General features: G+C 32.0%; 2 long non-coding RNA genes and 1 pseudogene across 2 annotated transcripts; 1 reads left to right on the top strand and 2 right to left on the bottom strand.

Annotated features, from left to right (window-relative positions):
* Positions 1–3,895: 3,895 nt before the first annotated feature.
* On the bottom strand, positions 3,896–6,153 carry LOC114290478 (uncharacterized). The gene is made up of 3 exons (XR_003639019.2): positions 5,486–6,153; positions 4,643–4,681; positions 3,896–4,193 (listed from the first exon to the last, which is right to left on the bottom strand). It is a non-coding gene; the product is annotated as an uncharacterized LOC114290478 (long non-coding RNA).
* Positions 6,154–16,780: 10,627 nt separating this feature from the next.
* On the top strand, positions 16,781–17,287 carry LOC114290452 (protein FAR1-RELATED SEQUENCE 5 pseudogene; annotated as a pseudogene).
* Positions 17,288–20,180: 2,893 nt separating this feature from the next.
* Positions 20,181–23,394, bottom strand: LOC114290451 (uncharacterized). The gene is made up of 3 exons (XR_014349215.1): positions 23,043–23,394; positions 20,685–20,836; positions 20,181–20,596 (listed from the first exon to the last, which is right to left on the bottom strand). It is a non-coding gene; the product is annotated as an uncharacterized LOC114290451 (long non-coding RNA).
* Between the last annotated feature and the right edge of the window lie 2,493 nt (positions 23,395–25,887).

Here is a 25,887-nt window from a genome sequence, read left to right as displayed (position 1 = left end):
AGTGAAAATATTTTACTTATTATGTCCATTTAGACTAGACAAGAAAAAATAAGCAAATTTTTATATTTTTTTCAACACGGTCCTCTAGCCTTGACGTAATGAAATAAAATAAATTGACATATTTTTTTTTTTATACAAAATTTCATTAAAGAAAAAAAACTAAAAAAAAAACCAAAAAAACTTATACATCTGTGTCAAAGAAGTCTAAGGAATAGTTATATAGGTGGACCTAATACCAATTACAATAGCAGTTGAGTCAACTAATTGTGTCATTCATTAAGGATAATCCTTTTTTTTTCTTTTTGGGGTGTGTTTTTCTCTTTAAAATCAAAGGATAATCTTCTTAATATACATTAGAAATGAGAGAAGCCGTTGTGCTTTAATTTCAAAACATTTCAATCAATCCTTGTAGAAGTCAGTTTGGGAGAAGAAGGCAGGTGGTGACCATTTCAACTTATGATGTGGTTATTGATATTTGGATAAGATGCTTGAAAGTTTGGCCACCAAACGTTGCCACAAAACAAGTATCAAATACTAGCAAACATATCAAATATGGAGTTTTTTTTTTTTTTTTGAATATTCTAAAAAAAAAATAATTTAGAAAATTAACCCACTTTTCAAACTATTTGGGAAATTAATCCGCTTTTTGAAATCGCATTTTGAAATGTGATTTTAAATTAAAATCGCATTTACAATATGCAATTTTAACTTAAAATTGCATGTTGAAAATGTAATTTTATAATGACATGGACTTCTATCGTGGCAAATTGAAATTGTATTGTAAATGTGATTTCATTGAAAACTCATGTTTAAAATGCAACTTCAAATGAAATTGCATTTTCAACATGCGATTTCAATTGTTAGCTACCCGTGACTTGCTACAGTAATTTCAATGTAATGTTATCAATCTTAAGTTATATTGTATGTCGTATCATATTTCTTAATATAAAAATGTGTTATAAAATTTATATTTTTATGAGTAAAATGAAATAAATTATAAACAATACAATTGACATAGTTGTTACTAACGATATGAAATTTAAAAACAAATACATTAACTCTCACATTTTTCATATAATTACTCTAATCTCCCTTTTAATAAAGTTAAATGGATCGAAACTAATGCAGATATTGTGTAAGCACAAAATAAATAACATAAAATATACAATTTTGTTTAAAAAGTATGACAATATTATTTTTTCATCCATATAACCAGAAAAAATATTGATGAAAATTAAGGATTATACAAATTAAAATAAAGGAACTCAATGCAATTGTGTTAAAATTATAGCGTTTACTATATTACTGATGTAGGCTGAAAGGTACTACATTGAGACCATTTAAGTTACATTTATAGTTTTTGAATTTTGTTTATTTGGCGAAAATGATGTGTTTTGTATACTTGTATAGATTTGGCAAGCAAAAAGCAAATTCAAGCTTAGCAGATTCTCCTCACTAGTAGTGGAAATTCTTAGCCTACCACCTCACCGCACGTGCTACCAGACTTCACCGCACGTGCAGCTTACCACTGCTCGAGTAGAAATTGTGGGCGCTCGAGCTGCCCACCTAGGGAAATGTGCCCAAAATTTTGAATTTTTTCTGCTGAGAATAAAAAGAGAAAGAATGGACTACACTAGAGTTCCAAAATATTTCAAAAGAGATGAGGGGCTAGGGTTTGAAGGGAAGGGTTCCAAGCTTCAAGTAAATCTTCCATGGTGGTGCTCTATTCCTCTACCTCTATCCACTCCTCCATGAATGGCTGGCTCTTCTATTTCTAAGGTTTTGATGAAACCCTAACCAAGTAAATAGGGTTTCCTTTTTTGTTTTGATTATGTAATGGTTTGAACAAGTTGTATGGTATTTAAGAAGCTTTTAAATATATTTTCCATTATTTCTTTCAAAAATTCTATTTTCTGTGATTGTTGAATGCTTTCTATGCAATGATTTGCTTTCATATTCAAGGTATGAGATGAGTCATACTACAAGGAACGAATCGCATTGCTACCCTAATTTAGAGTGAATGACTCGTGCTACTTCAGATGGTTTATGCTTATACATTGAACGTGATAATTCTCTTAATCAATGTTTCGGACTTGCAGTTGCGAAGTATTATTTGGTTCAAACCATAACATAATTGATTTTTAAATTGAGACATTATTTATGTAACTAGTAGTGAATTCATTACCTTAGATTTTTTCCAAAATCATAATTTCATCTTTACTTTTAATTGCTAGTTTATAATCTCTTCGTTTATTTTAATTATCATTAGTTTATGAACAATCATCTCTTTGATCATAATTAATTTAGGAATTTTAACAATTAAATTAGTTTAATTTCACATTTGTCCCTGTGGATCGATACCTGAATTTACCATTATTTTAAGGAATTTAGTATAGTTTAGTGTTTATTTTTTATGTGTAAACGCTAATGCAGTCCTTATCCTCAAAATTTACTTCAATATATAGGAAGCGGAAAAAAAGAAGAAGAAGAAGAAGACATACAAGGAGTGATGATTTGGCATAAATAAAAATTTGTATGTACTAAAATAATATGAATAGTTTCGCAATGTATGTAAAAAAATGTTGAAATGAAAGGACTTTCAATCTATCAAGTAATTGCTGAATTTCAATTTCAAATATTATTTTCAGAATAGATTGCGCAACTTAAAATTGCATTTTCAAAATGCAAGATTGTGTTGAAATTGTATATTGAAAATGCAATTTTAACTTGCCACGTCTGCGCAACAAAAGCCATATCAATTTGAAATCGCATTCTCAACATGCGATTTTAACTTACCACATCAGCGCGTCATAATCCATGTCGACCTAAAATTGTATTTTGAAAATGCGATTTCAAGTTGAAATTGCATGTTCAAAATGCGATTTCAAAAGTGGGTTAGTTTTCCAAATAGTTTGAAAAGTGGGCAAATTCTCTAAAAGTGTGTTTGGTTTGAGTTTTTTGGATTAAGTTTTATGAAAATCAAGTTTTTTGGCTTTCATGTTTTTTTATTTTTAGTGAACATTTTTAAAATTTTAAATATTTTTTTTTTACTTTTTTAGATGCACCTTACTTAGATGTATCTAAAAAATAAAAAATTTGTGAAAACATATTTTAAAAAATTAATATATACATAAAAATACAAAAAATGTACTGTAGTGGATTTTTAAAAGGTTTTTTTCACAAATTTTTTATTTTTTAGGTATATTTATGTTAGATATGTCTAAAAATTAAAAAATTGCTTAAAATATTAATAAAATTTAGTAAAAACAAAAAAATACGGAAAACAAAAAATAAAATTTCTGAAAAGTGTTTTTAGAAACTCTAACCAAGCATTATTTTTTTAGAATATTTTTTTAAAAAAATCCATTAAACATGACCCCTCTTTATTTATTTATTTATTTTTCAAAAAGAAAAAAAATAATAAATAATATGTTTAGTGAGTTGTTGGAAAAGAGAACATGAGTTGTCAGAGGAGAAGAGGGCGGCTAGAGCGAGAGGGGTGGCTCAAGAGAAGAAGGATGGTTGGAGGGAGGGGTGGTGGAGGAAGGTGGCGAAATGAAAATTTGTTTTCAAAACAAGTGAAAAAAAAATAAATAAATAAAATTGTTTCTTCAAATTTTGAAAATTTTAACAACCATTTGTTTTACAAATGAAAATTGCTACTAAACACGTTTTTATTTTTGTTTTTGTCTTGTCTTGTCTTGTTTGTTTGTTTTTTTTTTTTAAGTTTTTAAAATTGTACCAACTGTCATGATCCAAACCTACTCCTAAAAGTTTAGGCCATGACCAGCTTGTACTTAAGCCTCAAAACAAAAATTCAAAAGAATCAAATCATATCAGGGCCTAAAGCGGAAGTAAAATCATATAACAGAACGTCCACTGAGTAGTGCTTATATGCCAGAATTCTAACCCATCATATCGTATATAGAAAGTTCAAGTACATAGGCCATATATACACAAATCCAAGTCATGTAGTTATATATACAAAGAGTTAACAATCCAGCATTTTTATAATAACAAAGTGTAGCCACCAAAAGCTTAACAAACAAAGTGTAGCCACCAAAAGCTTAACAAATTGGTGGCATTAAAGGAACTTCTCAAAAAGACAAAAAGGCTCCAACGTTGGACGCTTAACAAAACAGGTTCATCAAAAGTCCTGAAGCTGACCACGGGCTGGCCTCAAAGCTGACCACCTACAAAACATACGTAAGTACAGAGTGAGCAAGGCTCAATGAATAATAATAATGTAAGGAGGCATATAAATGAGCATGTGTTTTGAAGAATCTTTATATAACATATGTATGACTTATGCACAATCATATTCTAGAACGGCCTCGGGTCCACATAAGACGAAACGGCCTCAGGCCCAACATATAACTACAGAACGGCTTCGGGCCCAACATATTAACAGAACGGCCTCAGGCCCAATCATAGTAACAGAACGACATTGGGCCCAATTATAGTAACAAAATGGCCTTAGGCCTAATTATAGTAACAGAATGGCCTTAGGCCCAATTATATGTCGTTGCTGGCAAATGCTCAATCACTTTAATCAAAACACAAGTTGTACCAAACATATCATTCGTGATCGAAAATAGATAAATCACAACATACAACATATCGTTACGCTATTAGTACTCACAGTGATCTAGTTGTGCATTGGTCCATTCCGGCGAGTGACCTACACATCACACACATAAAGTGATAAGCAATATATTCCTTTCTTAACTTGTCTTAACTTTCGAACTTTTATTATTGTTTCGTTTCGTTCACTTTCTATTTATCTTTAAGCATTTTGGAGAGATTAAATATACACATTAACATTTAGAGGGTCGAAAAGGGTAGCAGAAATCAACAGAATTTTTTGCCATTTTCAGCACGTACGGAAGTCTCTCACTGCACGTGCGGCCACATGCATGCTTTTATTTCAGAATGTTAACCTTGCCTCCCTTGTTTTCCGCACATGCGGCTGTGCATCCCGCACGTGCGGTGATGAGCCCTTCACGTGCAGTTCTGGACTCTGCTGTGCAGTCCGAAAATTCAATAATTTCAAGCTTTCAAAAGACATTCATAAGGCCTAAATCAAGCAAATTCACTTCAAAAACATAACATATGAGCACAATAAACATGAAATTCAAACCCAATTAGATCATAACTTATTTTAATTGGGCACAAACAACTCTTTCCATGATTCCTTCATTTCGTCATTTTTTTCATATATATACATATATACATGAGCTCAAAGTATGCAAAAGGGTAAGCTTAGGAACAATTCCTCACAATTCAACTCAAATCATACTAAAAATAAAGGAATAAACTCTTTAATCAAACAAAACAAAGAAATGCATGATCATTTTATGAGATTTGTTCAATCAACATAATAGTTCATAAACCCTAACTTCCATGGATGACAAATATTCATCTCAAGGCTTGATTCAAAGCAATTAAAGAAGGATTAAGAGTCTATTAGTTAATTTACACATACCTTTAGTTGTATTCCTTGAAGCCCCTAGCAAGTTCTTCAATCTCAAGCTCCTATGTTGAATTCTCCTTCCTCTCTCTCTCTCTCTCTCTCTCTCCCTCTCTCTCCTTTTCTTTTCTTTTCTTTCCTTCTCTAGAGCACCTAGGAGATATTTTTGTTTTGGTGTTGAGTCTAAGTCTTCTAAGGCTTAAGTATATATCTATATTAACCAAAGCCAAGCTTATTTGAGCTTAAGTTGGGCTTCATTAAGAGTTTTACCAAATAAATCTAATTAATTCATTATGAATCAAATTTTTACAAAATTTCATATTATGTTCTAAAAACCATGTTAATCATAACTGTAAAGTCAATTTCGATTTATCGCGCCTCTAAGGTTTTTAATTTTCAGTCGAAAGATCACAATTTCAGCAAACTTCTCATAACCGACAGGTACAAAGTTATAAACATGTAATTCACACATCAAAACATAGAATTTTACGTCAAACTCATAAACACACATATAACCATGCACATAATGAAGGAAGTAAAGCATATTAAAACATATGAGAGGGTCGGGTTATTATACTCTTCCCCCTCTTTAAGAAGTTTGGTCCCTCAAATTTGTTTTACCTCAAGTTGAAAATAACTCAAGATACTATTGTTTCATGGCATAAGGGGGGAAGTGTGGCTGGAGGGAGTGGTGGAGGGACAAAGAGGCCGAATAAAAACTTATTTCAAAACAAGTGGGAAAGAAAAATTGTTTGTTCAAATTTTGAAAATTTTAAAACCTTTGCATTTGTTTTGCAAATGAAAATTGCTACTAAACATTTTTTGCTTCTAGTTTTGTTTCATATTGTCTCAATATAATCCAATTGATAACATTATTTTAAAATTTAGACGAAATCAAATAACAAAATAGTTTATTTATTCAAAGTAATTGAGAAATTGATGTTCAATTTGAAAAGACTAATTCCTTTTTGAATGAACTATTTTCTCCTTGATTTCTATCAAAAATTTTAACAGGTGTCAACAATTAGACTAAATTGACATAATGTGAAAAATTAAAATATAAAATTAGTATAATTGAAACTATAGGAACTCAATTAACACTGAGAGAAATTACAAGGAACACTGATCTAAATGGCCTTTTTACAATTTTTGGAAACAGAAAACAAAAGGTTACCAAACTGCCCCTTAGCTTATCATTTTGAGGGGAAAATTTATTTAAGATTCTCCCAAATCACAAATTGTGTGTTTTATATTTTGATGGCCTCTAGTTTTATTTATTTATTGTTGAAAAATATTGATGATGATGTTTTACCTTAGACTTTTAAGTGTCCAAAAACTATTGAAAATAGAGACCATGTGGTCCTCGCCCTAGAGTTATTCTAGTGAAGCTTATGTGTTCACATATGAAATGGAATCATGATGATTAGGTGATGACAACACAAAGCATGTATTATATTTCATAAAATATATTTCAAAATTTTATATTTAAGACATTAAATCCGATTTTTTCCATAATAATTTTGTCGTAATTTGTTATTACTGGTAAATATGTCATTAAAATACATAATGCAACAGTTTCAATTAAATTGAAACCATATACTATAAAATGACATTGTTTTGTTTTAATGTTAAATATAGGTGGTTGAATTATCATAACAAAATTATTAGAGAGAGATTTGAGAATCTTGATTTTAAGACATGTGAAGACAAATGAACAAAACTCAATGTACTTGAAAAATTAGATTAGCTTAACTTAATTAGTGTGGTGAAGAATTTAGGTCCCTAGGTGCCCTAATTATTCAAATAATCACCCTAGATTGGTCTAAGTTTTTTAGCACTTTTTTTAAAAAGCCATATTTAACATGCTTCAACAACCCACATTTAAGTTTTCGTTTGACAATTTGGATTGGATTGGATTTGGGGTTATTTTAGTTACAAAAAGATAAAATAAGCTTTTTAACATAATAAAACAAAATGATACATTCAACCTATAATAATTACTTTTTTGCTCTAGACTAAAATAATCAAAAAGTTAAAAAGTCAAAAAGTCAACTCACTTCCCAAACAAACTCTAAATAGGTTAGAGGTAATATATATATATATATATATATATATGCACAAAAACAACTTGAAAAAAAGTGATTTGATTCTTGAAAAATTCTTGAATCAGTTCAGCTGTTCACCAGTTAACTTCAAATAAATCCTAACTAATAAAAAAAACAGACCACATATATATATATATATACACACACTACGCACAAATTAAAAATGGTATGCATGCACGTTTTCATATAAAGAGTTATGTTCATTTATTACAGTGAATTTTCCTATACTCAATATGAAAATTTTCTAAATTATTAATTTTATTTTTTTATTATTTATTTATTTATTTATTTTTTGTGTGTGTAAAATTTTAATTATATTGAGTATTTATAAAAATTTTAAATTAAGGTAGAACTCAGTCCTAACTCCAAAAATTTTTAACTGACAAATCTTGATTTAGTTTTGGGTTTAGCTTTAACCCCACTCGTACTCACCCATTATGTGGTGTTTTGAGAAGTTAGTAAAAAATTAACTTTTTTGCTAAAAAAGCCAACATTTTGCTGGCTTTTTTTGGGATATTTTTGTGTAAAAAAACTAAAAAGTCAAAAAACTGGTTTTTTTATCAACTTCCCAAATTGCCCCATAAACAGTGTGTTAAATGAACTGGTCTTAATTACATTACCAAAAAATAAAATAAAATAAAATGAAAAATGGCATCAACCCTAAGATGATTATTGAAACTGATTGAGCTAATGTGGTGGCTATGTTTAATATGATATAACCTAGGTTCTTAGTAAGATGAATACTATTATCGTAGATTTTTCTTTTCTTTTTTTTTTAATTTCTTTGGCTTCGGCATGTTTTATTTATAGAAATTATAACATAGTGGCACATTTTATTGCTAAGTATGTCTTCTTGATTGTCAACTCGTTGCATATGGTGGCATATGACTTTCCTCAATGGCTGCAAACAGAGATTTTCCATGATGGTAGGTCTGATAATCATTCATTATCAATAGTAATTTTTTGAAAAGTTAAAAAAGAAAAAGAAGAATATTACATATCAAATGACCCAACATGGTTAATTGCTTCCTCACTTGTGGATGATCAACAAATTGATTTTTTATTTTTTATTTTATTTTTATTTTTTAAAGATATGGCCAATCAAAATTGTTATCAGGGTCCAAATGAGGGCCTACTGTCCTAATAAATGTCTCAAAGGGCCACAAAACCAAAACGTTTTTTTTGGATATGCATAGGCACCCATGCTTATTATATTATGTGGCATTGTCATCCATAACATGAAAAAAGAAAAAAACGAAAGAAAAAGAAAGAAAAACATAAGAGTTTGTTTTTTTCTTTTAAATCGGATAAAATTAAAAAGTCAATATCTTACAAAGAGAGATGAGAAATATCAAATATAACCGCACTCAATACTGACACAGAAACCACTAGCTCAGCCAAATAATGAGTAACTCATTTACCATCTCGACGAACATAGATAACCTTAAAAGACCGAAAAAACTCAATAGACCATATGATGTCCTCAAACACATGTCCAAACGAAGCAAACCCAAAATCACAAGAGTTCTGTTATACGTCACAAACAACATGTAGATAATCATACAAAAATGTTGAACGAAATAAAAAATTAGAAGACTGAAAATGAAACAATGTGGGTCCCAAACAAGAACACCAAGAAAGAAGAGATGTGGCATCCTCATCATCTTGGTCTTCTTCTCTTGATCTAACTTAGCAGACTAACCATAATCACATTATTGCTCTGATGTGGTTTTGATGGTAATGTTTTAACGTGAAAACACACACTTTTATGGAAAGCATCTACTTTGCTTTTATCTCAAGTACCAGTTTGGATATTTGTTTTCTTGTGTTTTTGGTTTGGTGGATAATATCGATCACTCTATTTGATTTCAGTTTTTAGAATTTACTTTTTAAAAAATTTTACTTTTTCCTTTTTCCTTTTTCATATTTTTTAGTTTTCACTTTTTATGACCTTTTTTTTATAAAAAAATTATGTAAAGAACAGCTGTAAAATAAATTATGGTATAATAATGCTAAAATGAGGTTTAGAATGTGAAAGTGGTATTGTAGAAGATGATACGTGAGGGTCTAAACTTGGTGGGCATGGTGGGTCCGACCCATCAATATATGGATATGGATATGGATATACATGCACATAACATAACCAAAGATAAAAGGAAGATTGGGTCACTCCAACTAGTCCGCCAAAACATGTCTGCAAATATAAGCAAATGGCAAATCCGAGGTCTTAAAGTGACATAAAAAGGAACGTTTAACAATTGACATGAAAATGAAATATTTTATATTATCTTGAAAGCTCATAACAGTGCACAAAGTATTACAAAAAGTAATTCTAACACAACTTAAAATTGGAGCACATTTTAAGGCACCAATAGTCTCGTTCATTACCTTAATTTACTGACAACACAATTTTTGCATGCATGATCAACATTTTTTAATTGAAAGAATTAATAATTAAAAAAAAAACAACTTTACATCCTTTTTATTTTTTAGTATATGGCTAAAAAAAATAGGATAAATTACAAACACACTCTCTGAGACTTACTTATATTACAAATTACCTCATGTGATTCTAGAAATCACATTATGCCCCTTGAAGTTTCTAATTTCATAACAAATGGGTCATTTTATTAATAAATCATCAAGTAAATAAACAGTTTTTAATAATGTTAAAATTTTATTTCAATTAATAATTCAGATAATTTTATTATTGTATAGGTGAACAGTTAGAAATTTTATTTTTTCAATTAATTCTGTTAAATAAAAATTTTGACAGGGAGGTATTTATAAGTTTCTAAACCATAAGAGACAATTCGTATTTTAAGCAAACCTCAGAGAATGTATTTGTAATTATCCAAAAAAAAAAATATCATCACATTCACTTGTTCTGATATCCCCATTATTATTTGGTATGGGGTCGACTCAAAACTTGGGAGTCTGTTAGTAAATTTGTTTGCATAAGTTTAAAAAATTATTCAACACTTACAAAAAGTTACGTAATATTGTCTGTGTAGTATTTTCTGTTACGTAATATTGTCTGTGTAGTATTTTCTGTCAATAAAATACAGGGCAAATTACAAATACCTCCCTCGGGATTTGGTGAAAATACAAATTCCCTCTTGAGGTTTGAAAAATTACAAATTATCCCCTGAGGGTCAAATTTTCATAACAAATTAGGAGAAATTATGGGGGAATCTGTATGAAAATAAAAACCTCAGGGGGTAATTTGTTATGGAATTATAAACCTCAAGGGGCGGTATGTAATTTCTCAAATCTCATGAGGAAATTTGTATTTTCACCAAACCTCGGGGGAGGTGTTTGTAATTTGCCCTAAAATACAACATACAATAATTATGTTATCATTTATCTCTCAACCATTTAACAAAAACACGTCAACATGCCTCACACATAATTTTATTTTGTAAAGTAAATAATTTACAACACTATATAAATAATATTATATAATATTGTGACACTATTGAAAATTAGTTTGGTGCCCCTACCATTTTTCCAAAATTAATGATCCCAACACTTTGAAATAAAATATGATATAATCCATTTTTCCAAGATGGACTTTTGTTTATCTGGACATATGGAAGATAATGTTGGGAACTTCAAAATTTTATATATATTGTTGGTTAGGTGCAAAGTCCTTTTTGAGCACTTGAAAGATTACCAAAGTAGAATTGTTTAACGACGTGTGATTGGACTGCATGGCAAAAGGGTTCTTTGACCAGCTTGGGAAACAATTTTTTCATGGTGTTCTATAGGAGATTAGGTGAAACTCTGTCAAATAAAATAAATGCTAAGCACACTAATCAGCTATAACATGAAATTTAAAAGTAAATAAAGGGGTGCATTTTCGGTGGGTTAAACCCAAGCAATTTGAGTTTAATTGAAAAAATTATAAGGCTTAAGTAATATAATTTTAAATTTGATCAAGGACTAGAATTTAGACAAAAATCCAAGAAACATGAATTCTATTGTTAATATTTAAAAAATTGTACATAATAAGCATGAAATGTTATAAATTACATATTGTTGTCTAACTATTTGGATTAAATAATATTACAATGTAATATATTTAATTTAGTATATATAACTCAAACTAATTTTTAAATGATTGTATGGTTTGTTTTGTGTTTGTTGTTTTTGATTTTTTTTTGGGTGTGTGTGCGCGTGTCTGTCTTTGAATTTGGACAACTTTAGCCTAATCCAAATTCTTTAAATTAAACTTGATCATGGGCTTGGGCAAGAAATTTAGGCAAAAGTTTGGACTTAGACTAGGACAAATTCTCAAGCCGATCAAAGTCGCCCAAGTTTTAGCCGTAGATAATACCCATCTTGGAAGCAAAATCAAATTATTGGCTAGTTATGTGATTGTTATGTTGTACCTGAATAACATAAAAAAAGAGTAATTAAGAATCTATATTCAAATTAATGATAATAAAACGTACCAACTAACTTCTTGGTGGTTGGTGAAGTGTCTTGATGCATTAGGGACTCCATATAACAATGGCTTAATAAGTTGTCAAATTATTAATACCATGCTTTTATAACCTAGAGATTGCATGCCTAATAATTGGTAGATGGATAATCAATTAGGCCAGTTTGATTATCTAGAATTCCAGCATCTCACTAAGAAGTTAGTGGTTCGAATCTTCCTATTTATGTGTACATCATATTCTGTGTATTTATTGAGACTTTTCTCTTCTACTTTAAAAGTTTCTTTATATTAATTATATATATATATTATATTTAATATTCGTTTTTATGATTGTAATTCATTAAATTTTATTATAATATCAATATGAATAAATAAAAAATAAATAAATCATATTGACATACTGTTGACAGGCCCTATTTCAGTGTACTATTATATGTATGTAAACTTACGTAATATATGTAGAATAAAAAAATAGTGTAGATTCATTTAAAATGCAAAAGTTAAATCTAAAATGCACATTATTTTTTGGGATAAAATTCTGAATATTATAAATTGATTGCAATATATAGAGTAAATTCACTATCTAAGAAGGGAACGGCTTCCCTCCAGTCCATTGAGCTCACCACGGGTCCCGTTTCTATAATCCGAACTGTTGAATGTATAGAACTCGTCGAGTATTATGTGCTTATAAAAAATCACATTGATCGGATATCAATAGCTATGTAATCAAAATATTTTTGTATGAAAAAAAATGGACGGTGAAAAATAAACGGCTTATATAAATCTGATTTGATCACATAGCTATCGATATCTGATTAATATAATTTTTTATAAATATATAGTACTCGACGAGTTTTATATGTTGAAACGGTTCGGATTATCGAAACGAAACCTATGATAAATCCTCACAAGTCCAATAGCACGTTCTACTCTAATCACGAACTGAAGGAAGCTATTCCCATCTAAGAAATATGAATTCAAGGTATCTAGTAGGAAAGTGAAGACGGACAAATATATATATATCCCATCTCATCTCATTAAGGTAAGCAAGAATTACTTTTTTGATATATCACTTTTGACTCCCGAGTTAGTCAAAGTATTCTAAAATTGAAAGCTATCTTTTATTCTATCACTAAAACATCACAACAAAGTAAGATGCCATCCCTAAGATAAGTTATGGAACCAACTAGCATGTAATGCACCTCACAAGAAACCACAGTAGCACAAATTACATTACAACAAATAAGGGTTTTAGTGATTAAAATTTTTTGGCTCAAAAGTCAAAATTTTGTTACAAAAAATGTTTGGGGGCTAATTCCTATATATCATTGCGAGGATAACATCTTTCTGAAAATTTTTTTAAAAAAAAATTAGCTACCAAATTTTAAAAATGTCGCTATTAAATGCACTTTTAAGGACTAAATAATTTGATTCCAAAAAAATTTATTTTTAGACTAAAATTTTGGTCTCAAAATGATTATAATTCATCACAAAATGTCCAATTTCGTTATTAAAAATACAATAATGACACTTTTAATAACAAAAATATTTTGTCCCAAAAGGTGATTTTGTGCCTAAACTTTTGTCTCTAAAATATTAATTTGTTGTAGTGTTATTTAAAATTAGAGTGCATATTAGAGTCTATTTTACACTTGGTTCAAATAGTGGCGTCTTCTATTTTAAATGGATCCATTGCATTTTTAAATAGAGTCAATTACACTATTTGAACAAATTATAAAATGTGTTTTTGCACACTTGTTTCACACTCACATCACACAAATAATACTTATATAATAGGATTATTATTATTTTTTTTGTTTTTTTTTTATATTTATCAATTAGTAAGAGATAATTTACAAATATTAAAATAACTACATTAAATCCAACATTCAAACTGAACCCACATGGGTACGGCCTTTTAACAGGAGTAAAGTAAAAGTTTTAAAATAATTAAGCTTCAAATGTAAGCAGTTTTGATGATATTTATGTACTTCAAAGGCACATTATGTAACACTAATGAAGCATTTTCGTTTGGTGACTTGGTGGTGTGGCTTCTATTTGCCCCTCAATTCACTAATGTTTTTGAAATCCTTTTCCCCAAAATTTTGCAAATTTCAAATATAGATAGAAGTCAAGTTTTCAAATAAACTCTAAACTAATATAGGAGGAAGTATTTTATATAATGGGCAATGTTTTAAAAATCGGACCGGTGAATGAACCGGAAAAATGATCGGGTGGACGGGTCACCGGTTCAACCGTCGGGTTGAACCGGAATCGAACCGTGACGTCATAAATATATTAAAATTATATTTAAATAAAAATATAAGTAATAAAATTATAAATTAAAAATTTTAATAATCTTAAATATTTCTCTTAATACTTTTTTTATTAAAAAATATATAAATATATTTAAAAATATTATTAATTTTCATTTTGGAAGAAGAAATCAAATATTTAATATTCCTTCTATATGATTTTAATTCAAACACTTTGATTGAAAGAAGAGCAAAATTTTTGGAGGGATATCAAATTTTAAGTTTCCCTCCAATGAATTTGATTGAATCCCACATAGATTTCTTGAGTTTTTTTGGTAGAATTTTTTTCTTATAAATAGATGGAAGCTTTCACAATAATTTCAAGCTCTCAATAGGATTCCTCACAAGAAGAGACCCTTAAAAGAGAGTTTCCAATTAAATTTTTATTATATATATAATATATAATATATATATATATATATAAAATAAGAAAGAAAGAAAAGAAAAAAAAAAAAAAGGGCTGGACTGGTTCGATCAACCCGTGACCGGGTCGACCGGTTTAACCGGTGGGTTCACTGGTTTTCAAAAAATAGCCCGGTTTTTTCAATTGGCCGGTTTAAGAGGGTTGACCGGATTGGAACCCCATCCGGTCACCGGTTGAACCGGTCGGTCCGGTCCGGTTTTAAAAACCATGATAATGGGTATGTCACGTGGCTAAGTTGACGTGGTGTATCATTCTATTCATTATTTGTTATGTGGTAAATATAGGAACCGAGAGCTTGTTGTGTTTGGCCTAAAATATTAATATTTGGCCACATCAAATTTCGATATTACTTTTTATTACATGTCAAATAATAAGTGAAAGAATATACAACATCAGTTTGAGCACGTGACATACCTGTCATAGAAAATGCTTTATCATTTATATAGACGTTTTCTTGGAGTTCGGATCCTCTCCTTGAGGAGGGTCCTTGAGTTCCTGCGGGCAACGGCTCAGATCAGCCGTTGGTCATCCAACGGCTGAGATTATTAAAAAAAAAAAAAAAAAATTAAATCCAAAATGCTGTGTTTTCGACTTCCCGCCCAAACAAACAACAACACAGCTCAGATGAGGGATTCGGATCAACTCTCACACACCACTCTCACTCTCACGCAGCAACACAGCCTCTGTCGAACCCATCCTCATCCTCACCGGCGAACCCATCCTCACCGACGGCGAACTCCATCCTCACCGACGTCGAACTCCACCGCTCCAGCCTGTACAGAGTACTCTTCTGCAGCCAAAGCTTTCGACTGAAGCTCTTTACAAATTACAGTGAACAGTAAGGTAAGAAATCGAATGAGAGTTTGCATTAATTGGTGTGTTTTACCTCTCTTTATGATTTCTTTTACTTTTCTGTAAGGTTCTGCTATTTGGTGAACACACTGTAAATTACTCAAGGAAGGTCTGTAAACAATTGGATGACCAATGGCTCATCTGAGCCAGGTCTGTAAACAATTGCTCAACAATAAGATAAACAATTGCTCAACATTAACTTAAGTCTGTAAACTGAGTTCGGAACCTTACATAAACTCGTATTGATAGACCATGAACCTTAAAATTGATAGACTGGTCTATCAATTTCAGAACATGAACCTTAAAATTGATAGGCCAGCTTTTGTTAAAATTGATAGGCCAGAACATGAACCTTAAAACATGAACCTTTAATTTCAGAACATGAACATGTTATATTGAATCTCATGAATAATTTTTGACCCATGAGACTGCTAGTTATGAATAACTGAAATGCTTGTGTTATTAACTGCTATTTATATCTATATTCAGTAATTTTCCTTATATGACATATGGTCCTATCTATAAACCAGATAAACCAGATAAATTTCCTTAATTCGTTATGAATAATTCCTTATGAATAAACCAGATAAGCCAGTTATGAATAATTCAATTTGCTTAATTGGAGTAATTTTCCTTATATGACATATGGTCCTATCTATAAACCAGATAAATGTTAATTATAAACCAATTTCAATTCATTTTCATAGCATTACAACCTAAGCAACCCAAAAATCTTATTAAGAAGCTCAACTATCATTAACTTAAGATTTTATTTATATGGGTTTTCAGTTGCATTTTGATATCGATATGGAACCTGAGAATGACTGTGATTGGAAGCCAAAATTGGGAATGGTATTTGATTCTGAACAATGTGCGTATGAATTTTATAATACATATGGAGGAAGAATGGGGTTTAGCATAAGAAGAGATTATTGTAAGAAGGACAAGTTTAGTAATCAACTTATTCATAGACTTTTGGTTTGCAACAATGAGGGATTTCGAAAGGTTGACAAGTGAGACCCATTGTCAAAAAACTCTAGAGCTGAAACTAGGACTGGGTGTGAGGCTCGACTTTATATTAAATTACATGAGGGTAATGGAAAATATGTTGTGACTGATTTCAAAGAAAAACACAACCACGATCTTGTATCACCTGAGTGTGCCCACATGTTGCCATCACAAAGAAAGATCTCCACTACCCAAGCAATTCAATTAGATTTAGCGGCACAATCTGGTCTTCGTTTAGGCCAGTCTTTTGAACTCATGGGTAGGGAAGCTGGTGGAAGGCAATGTCTTGGTTTTACGAAGTTAGATTCTAAAAATTATTTGAGAACCAAAAGACAACAAAGTTTAGCATATGGGGAAGTAGGCAATGTGTTGCAATATTTTAAAGAAAAATCTTTGCAGAATCCTTCATTCTTCTATGCTGTTCAATTAGATAATGAGGAGCAAATAACCAATATGTTTTGGGCCGATGCACAAATGATCATGGATTATGCCCAATTTGGTGATGTTGTCACATTTGATACGACTTACAAGTTAAACAAAGAACATAGACCCTTCGCATCTTTTGTGGGATTCAACCATCACAGGGAAACAGTTATATTTGGTGCAGCATTGTTGTATGATGAGACCGCCGAATCGTTTGTATGGTTGTTTGAAAACTTTCTATAGGCTATGTCAAGGAAGGCACCGAAAACTTTGTTCACCGATCAAGATGCTGCAATGGCTAAAGCCATACCCATCGTTATGCCTGACACAAGTCACCGATTGTGTACTTGGCATTTGATGCAAAATGCATTAAAACATGTTAACTGTTTGTTCCAAGATAAGGGGGTCAAGGGTGTACTAAATAAATTCTTCTTTCACATTGAAGATGCAAATCAATGGAAATTAGAGTGGGCGGAAATGCTTGATAAATATGATGCGCATGAAAACCATTGGTTGAAATTGACTTTTGCGGTGAAAGAAAAATGGGGATGGCCTTATGTTAGATCAACATGGGCTGCGGGAATGAGTACCACACAACTTAGTGAATCTTTTAATGCTTTTTTGAAAGATTACATTCGTTCGGATTTCAACTTAAATGAATTCTTCATGCATTTCGAAAGGGTACTTTATGAGAAGCGATACAAGGAGTTAGAAGCGGGATATGCTTTGTGCCAAAGGTTACCAAAGGTGAAAGCAACAATAAAAATGTTAATTCAAATGGGTAACATCTACACAAAAAAGATCTTTGAGGAATTTCAAAATGAGTACTTTCAATCCATTGAATCAGACATAGAAGCAATTGAATATGGCGAAGCTAGTACCATTTACACAGTTGTTGATGTTGGTAACAAACATGCAAGGAAAGTGAAGTTGGAGAGGGATGGCTCTTTGGGTTGTAATTGTACAAAGTTTGAAAGGGAAGGAATCTTGTGTTCTCACTCATTGAAGGTCATTAGAGACATATTGAAGATGAAAGAGGTTCCTCCACAATACATTCTGAAGAGGTGGACCAAACAAGCAAGAGCCGAAACTGTGCAGCATATTAACGAAAATGACATTCAAGTAGATGTGAAATTCCAACAAGCTTCGCGGTATAAGACATTGATGACTGCATTTAGAGCAGTAGCAAGTAGAGCTGCTGAAACTGAAGAAACATATGCTTTTTGTATTGCACAGCTTGCTACATTAGGTGCAGATGTTGAAGGCAAGTTAAGTGCTCATTTTGGTGTTGGAAATGAAGCACGTAATGATGATGATACCCAAAGCTTTGAAGTGGAATGCGAAGATGTGAATCATGTTGTGCAACCAAAAGGATTGAAGAAAAAGGTGGCAACTAGTAAGGGCAAAAGGAGGGTCAAAGGTGGATTCGAAGCGGCGTTGGTAGCGAACTCCAAAAAAAAATCCCGTGCTAATAGCTTCGCTTCGTCACAATCTATTGCTAGTTCAACGGTTGCACCTTCTCCATTATCTATTGGAGGAGATATATATGTTCGTGAACATGTTCCTCCGCTTCAACCTCTTCCTCCCCTTCATCCTCTTCCTCGATCTTTGCCCATGGGTAGTAATTACATTCCTCCGCCATTGATGTATCCCACATATCATGTAAGATTTACTTTAACATTGTATTTTTTGTGTGGATATAATATGTGACTAAAACCATAACTGAAAGCATATATGACATTCTTGTAGGCGAACAATTTGCGGGAGATGTATGTCGTGCCAAATTATTTGCCAACTCAACCAACATTCCAGTCACTACTACAAGGTTCATGTGGATATGACATTGGGTTTCGATATTCTCAAGAATCAACTACTCCAATGTGTAGTCAGGTTCGTCGTTGATGTATTTTTTGTTTATAGTTGCTGAAAATTCTGTGATATCACGTATTTATAGTTGCTTAAAAATTCTGTCTTCTTTTTTGTAGGCTATGGACAACCATGAACAGAACCAAACTGATGCTGAAATTGGGCTGCAACGTGAAGTCATGGCCTCTGAAACTATCAAGCAAACTGTTGCTGGAAAGTGATGTTAAAGTACTAATGTGTCAATTTTTAAGGACCAATGAATTAATTTAGATGTTAAAGTTGTACTGGTTGATGTTCATTTACAGTTGATTTTAATTTATATGTTAAACCCAAGTGAAATGGTTATTGTTAATGTTCATTTACCTTGGTTGATGTTGGTTGATGTTGGTTATTGTTAAAGTTGTACTGATTCTGTTATTCAGCATTTTTTTTTAATTTATGTGTTGGTTGCTTCATGTTCATGTTCAGATTCAGGAAACTGGTATTGAACATGCTGTATTGAACATGTTAATTTAACTTGGTTGATGTTGGTTGATGTTCATTTAGGACCCTTGAACACTGTTATACAGATTCTGAAATGGGCACAAATACTCTTCTGGTCTTCTACTCTCATGCTTACCCTTGAACACTTGAACACTGTTACCCCTTCAATCTGATAACCCTTGAACACTGTTACCCCTTCAATCTGATAAATCTTCATGCTTTTTGCATACTTCATTGCTGTTCCTACCTTATTTTTTTAGTACATGACCACCAGTTCACTAACAAAAATTGCTGGGCACAAAATGCTTTTTGCATACTTCATTGCTGCCCTGGATTTTGCCAATGGACTGCACTAACTTCACAGTTTTAACAAGCCAGGTTACATGAACAAACAGTACCAGTAAAGTTTACTAATTAGATCCAACAAAAGAACAAGCCATATTTCATAGGCAAGTGAACATGGTTCTGATTTCATAGGCAGATTTCATAGGCAAGTGAACAAACAGTTTTAACAAGCCAGACTTCATAGGCAAGTGAACATGGTTCATAGGCAAAAGAACATGGTTCTGCATTCTGTTGGTTCATATGCAAAAGAACATGTCAATTGTGCCTATGCAAAATAAACAGTAGCAGATTTCACAACCAACATACATGCATTTTAAGCCTACAAAAAACCATGTCACAGATTGTCCTGTAAATGAAAACATTCCCAAGTTCATAAAATCCAACTCATTCCCAAGTTCATTAAATCCACTAGGACAATAAACCATATAAAAACCATCTCAAATCATTCCCAACTTCCCAAATTCCATTCATAAAAACATCATAAAGTACAAACATCATAAATCCATAATAACATTAGTCAAATTTTTCGGATACTAACATTACATCATAAAGTAGATTACATCCATAAATCCATAATAACTTTAAATCCATAAATCCATAATAACATTACATCATAAAGTACAAAAGTAAACCAAATACAATCAAATACACCATCGCCTTCAAAATATTTTCCACCCGTCGAAGCCTTCGACCATAGTCGCCATGTTCATTTTCCACGTCATACAGCCTCCTCCTCAGCTCGTTAAAGTCTTCTACTGTAACACCATCAGAAGCTCTAGTGTTGGAACGGATTGTGGACGTCACATCTTCATCATCTTCAGCCACAAACTTGAAGTAATTGCAATTGGGATTTTCAGTCTACAATGCAACCAACAATTAGTTAGTCTATTAAAACAAATTAAATTGTGACTACTTACATATTTAATATTTCCAATGCAATACTTACATATTTTGATGGGCAAACAAAGAACAAACGCCCTTTATTTCCATTCTCATTTGTTTTTACGATATGTATGGCAGCTGTTCTTCCACAATTGCACATTCTCGGTTTTAATCTTATGTTGCTGTTGTCATTAGAAGAAGAAGCCATTTGTAAATCTACATAGACAATACAACACAAACAGTCAGCCCTCGAGAAACCAATTTAGTTTTGAAACCAACATTGTAGTGGGCTCATAAAAACCTATTCTATCTGTTATTCAGCATTGTAGTTCTACATACAAATTGATTAGGTGTCAAAGTGTTTAGTTGCACTGAATTCAGGAAAACAATGCTACAATTCTGGGCAACAAATGAGAATGATGCTTGACCCTGTTCGTATTTATGCAACAGCTATTTACGTTGGGTGTGTTGTCTTAGCTCTCATATGTGCTCTCTTGGTAAGTCTCTGAGCTTCACTGAGCAGGAAAGTAGTAGTAGTAGTAGTAGTATGGAGGTTCTTTGGAATACATGTAGTGAATACTTGACTACATGGCCAGATGGGGAGAATATTGTAATGGAGGTTCTTTGGAATACTTGTTGACATGGAGGATAAGCTCTTTTTCACTGTTCAATTAAAAGGACACAATAGTTCTTCATAGGACAAATTTATTTGCGTCATTTTTCATTAATCCTTTCATCTGTTTTAAAAATGTAATGAGATTGGATTATAGGTTATCCTAGGTAGCCAAGTTCATTTTGTACATTTATCTTCTGGGTTGGCAACATTAATATTGTTTTCCCATTCCAATCCAAGCCATAATTTTAATTGAACATGTTATCATGTCTTTCCTTACTATCCCAGCCCAAGTTAACATTGTTCTTCCTTTTCGCCTACATTACTCAAAATGTGGCAACATCACTCTTCCCTATTGGTGCAAAACAAACCTCTATAAATTCATTTATTTTAAGTTTAGAAATCCATCCTATGTTACACCTAGTCTTATCTTTCACATAAAAGGCTGAAAGCCCAAAAAGAAATAAGGCCATGTAGGTGGACAAAAAAATAACTTAGTCGCATCAGATCACCAAACCCAAGAAGTTGGAAGTAAGGCTTGTTTACCTGAATGAAATCCATTATCTATTTTAAAATCCATTATCTATTTTAAGTAAAACACTTGAGCGTCAACACTTGTGTTTCAATATAGTCCAACCCCATTATGCAGTTACATATGTTTAGTGATTTAGCAATCAATAACTATACTTCAATAGCTTGTAAACAGGTTTTGATGTTAAAAACTTCATGCAATATTCCATACAAGCATACAATGCCAGGTGAATACAAAGTACACTAAACTCAGAACTTCTGTAATTAAATTAAAAAGTACCTATCTCTTGCGCTCAACCTTAGAACTTTAGTCATATGCCAAAACTCATCACCTTGTATGCGAACACCACGACCCTGCTTTGTTAAAGTAAAAAGTAAGCTTATAGTTAACAATCGAACAACTCCTAATTTTTGCTCTACTCTCATAAACATAAAACCATGGGTTCAATTCTTTCAGTATCCTGCCACAACGTCTGTCACTAACTTGTACATCATAAAGCTGTTGCTAGAAATTTCCCTTCAGTACATGCGTACATATTGATAAGTAAATTCCCCTCGAGTATATTTCCAGAAATATACACTCAATTCAGTATCCTAATTGCAAAAATACAATAAGATTCACTATTTTCACATAATTACACTAACCTCAATTTTAGTAATGATAAACAAATTGAAACAAGTGCAGTGAAAATACAAAAATAAACAATGTAAAATATGCATTTACATATAAAACATATAATGATATCATTTTTCTATCTATATAACTAATAAATTATTGATAAAAATGAGACTAAATATTAAATGAACTAAAATCAATGTGTTAGCCAACATTTGGTTTCAAGCCATTAAACCTGTTAAAATTGATTTATTAGCAGAAGCCATTACAATTTATTTATCCTACAGCTACAGGTACTGATATTCATGTTAATGCCTTCTTAATGGCTTGTATTTAGGCAATTTAAGGCAGTAAATTACAGAAGTACTAACATATGGACAGAGATGGAAAAAAAAAGAAGAAGAAGAAGAAGAAGAAGAGGAAACCCAAATCAAAGCCCTAAATTTGTAGCCGTTGGAATCCCAAATGAAAGCCCTAATTTTGAAATTCCAAATCTAAAACCCCTAAATTTTTTCAGACGTTTCAAACTCCAAAATCAAAGCCCTAATTTTGAAATTCCAAATCTGAAAAGCCCTAAATTTTTTCAGAAATCCCAAATCTGAAAAGCCCCATATTTTTTCAGAAATTACAAACTTCTTAATTTCAGATGTTTGAAGACCAACCTGGTTCGTGATCTATGCTCAACTGATGGTGGTCGTCGCGGTGGAGTTCACGAAGCGTAGAGGCTGAAGCGGTGGAGCTGTGGTCGCCGTTGGGACTGGTCGCCGGTTCGCCGGTGAGGATAGGTTCGGTGGACGACCACGATCGACTGTGAGAGAGTGAGAGAGTGAGAGTGAATATGCCTCTGAGCTGTGTTGTTGTTTGTTTGGGCGGGAAGTCGAAAACACAGCATTTTGGATTTAATTTTTTTTTTTTTTTTTTTAATAATCTCAGCCGTTGGATGACCAACGGCTGATCTGAGCCGTTGCCCGCAGGAACTCAAGGACCCTCCTCAAGGAGAGGATCCGAACTCGTTTTGTTGAAGAATCTTTGTGCTCTACATACATGGCCTATTTGCTAGTCATCAGGGATGGATTTATGAAGGGACTAGCCCTCATTTTCGGAAAATTTTATTTTATTTTATTTTTGTGTGTTTGTATCTAAGGAAAATAATTAACAAATATAAAATTTATATAGAAATAACATTTAAAATGATTTTTTAATGGCATTTTTCAAATTACAAAAACAATGGTAGTTTTGATTGAAAATATAGCGACCCCGGTCTTTTCCCATTTGATTATTGTATCCGGACTTAGGTTTCGTAGATTCTGTCATTGTATAATTGTTGTTGTCGTTCTTTATTTTCTCATTTGGAGTTATAGGATGTGTTGGGCAGGTTTGTTTCAGGTTGGTTGGGTTCGGGAACCAAGTGTTGCTGTCCAGTTTTTGGGTTGGTCGCTCGAGCGAGTACTTGGTCGCTCGAGCGAGGGTTGTATTTTGTGTTTGGTGGCTCGAGCCAGATTTTCTTAGCTCGAGCGAGCGATTGCGTCTAGTATAGACCTGTAGCTTTGCATTCTTGGCTCGAGCGAGATTTTCTTCGCTTGAGCGAGGATTTCTTGTGTCTGGTCGCTCAAGCGACCAAGTCTTCGCTCGAGCGAGCCTGACCAGTTTATTTAGACAGCAACGGGTTTTTAATCAGTTTTTCATCCTCTTTTAGATTCCAAACCCTAAGGTCTGACTTCTCTCTCACCCTGCTCACCTTCTCTCTTAGATTTGATCCACTTAGGGTGTGTTTCTACCCTAGATCCTTCATTAAAAAGAGTGTGTGAGTCGAGGGCTTCGTTCTAATCTGAATTGTTGGTGGTTTGGAGCACTTTGGAGTTTGGGTCTTCATCTCCATCTTCTCTTTTGGGGCTATTTCTTCAAGGTATGGATTTCCTACTCCATTTTATAAGTTTTGTTCTAAGTTTTGGTATATTGATATGTTGGGGTTACTTTGATAATTTTGGGAAAAATCCTAGTTGTATTAATTAATTAATTTGTATAATTAATTTAAGGGAATTGGGAAATTTTGTTAAATTCATGAAATTGGGGAATTTATTGATTAAATGGTGTAGTTGGATAATTTAAATCACTCACCTATTGAATTGTTGATATATTTATTTCCAAGTCTAGAAATAACTGTTTTGGGCTATCGGTGGAGGATAGTCGTGATTGTTGTAGACACTGCATGTGGATTAGGGATAACTAAAACTAATCATTGATTAAGTCATCAATTTTGACTGTTAAATTAATACAGACATTATGTGTATTGATTGTGTGTTGTATATGTTATGTGTTTACATACATTGTTTTGTGTGGGAGGAGATAGGGATGTACTCCACGGTTTAGGGGAAGATGGGGGATGGACCTCTAAACCGGATTTTGTTTGGGAGGAAATAGGGGATGGACTCCATTAGCATCACTTTTATGTGTGCTTATTTATATTGAAGTGTTTTTATTGATACAGCACTAAAATGTGTATCAAACTGGAAGTATGAAGTGTTTTGATTTGAGCCTGAGTCTCATTTGTTTGTTGACATCGGAAGAATGTGAATATGATATATATATAGTTCACTGTTGTAAGTTTGGCCAGGTTCTGAGCCATATTGATAATGTCGGAAAGTAAAACGTGTCTTAGACATTAGTGTCATGAGACTGTATAATGATGTAATTGATTATCTTGGTTAACCATCTATTGAATGCTATAGCTTTATTCAATGCTTATGTTTGGTTTAGTATTTTTCTACTGGGCTGTGGCTCACCCTTTATGGGAACATCATTTTCAGGTTCAGGTGATAAGCTACCTCCAAGGACTTAGCTTGGAAGGATTTGGCTTTTGGATTTGAAGAAGACTATCTTTAGTTATTTGCTTTTATTTGATAAACATTCAAGCCTAGGGCTTTATTTGTATTTGAGTTAGAACTCATATTTTTGTGTCCAAGTGTTGGCTTGAAAAGATGTAAGCCTATAGGGCATTTAATTTGATGTTACATGTAATGTTTTCATATAGTAGTACTATGATGAATGAGATAATGAATTGCTTTCTTTTAATATTGCATGTCAATGATATATATATGATAGGTTTATTTTGAGGGCGTTACAGAAAATGAAAAAATTATAACAAGCTACATTATTATGTATGAAAATTTTGTAAAACAAATTTAGTACAATAGTAATACCACATCATCATTTGCATGTAAACACAGTTAATCATACTATGAAAATGTAAAATTATTGAATTGCTAATTATATTTGATACGTGGGATTAACTCTCCATGTGTTATTTTACTACTGATTAATGATACAATATATCGATAATGATATGGTATCACTATTATTTATATATTATTATGTAATTTATCATAAGACATATATGACTCTTGTGCATCGCTTATAATACACTAGTTATAAGTAAGATCATATTTCCAATTATGATCTTTCACAAGGTCAATTGTAAAAAATAAAAAATAAAAAATAAAAATTATA

The sequence above is a fragment of the Camellia sinensis genome, chromosome 13 (genome assembly GCF_055761805.1).
Source record: "Camellia sinensis isolate YWXY chromosome 13, ASM5576180v1, whole genome shotgun sequence".
NCBI lineage: Eukaryota > Viridiplantae > Streptophyta > Magnoliopsida > Ericales > Theaceae > Camellia > Camellia sinensis.
The sequence above is the reverse complement of the archived record's forward strand: the minus strand, read 5'-3'. Positions and strand labels throughout refer to the sequence as shown.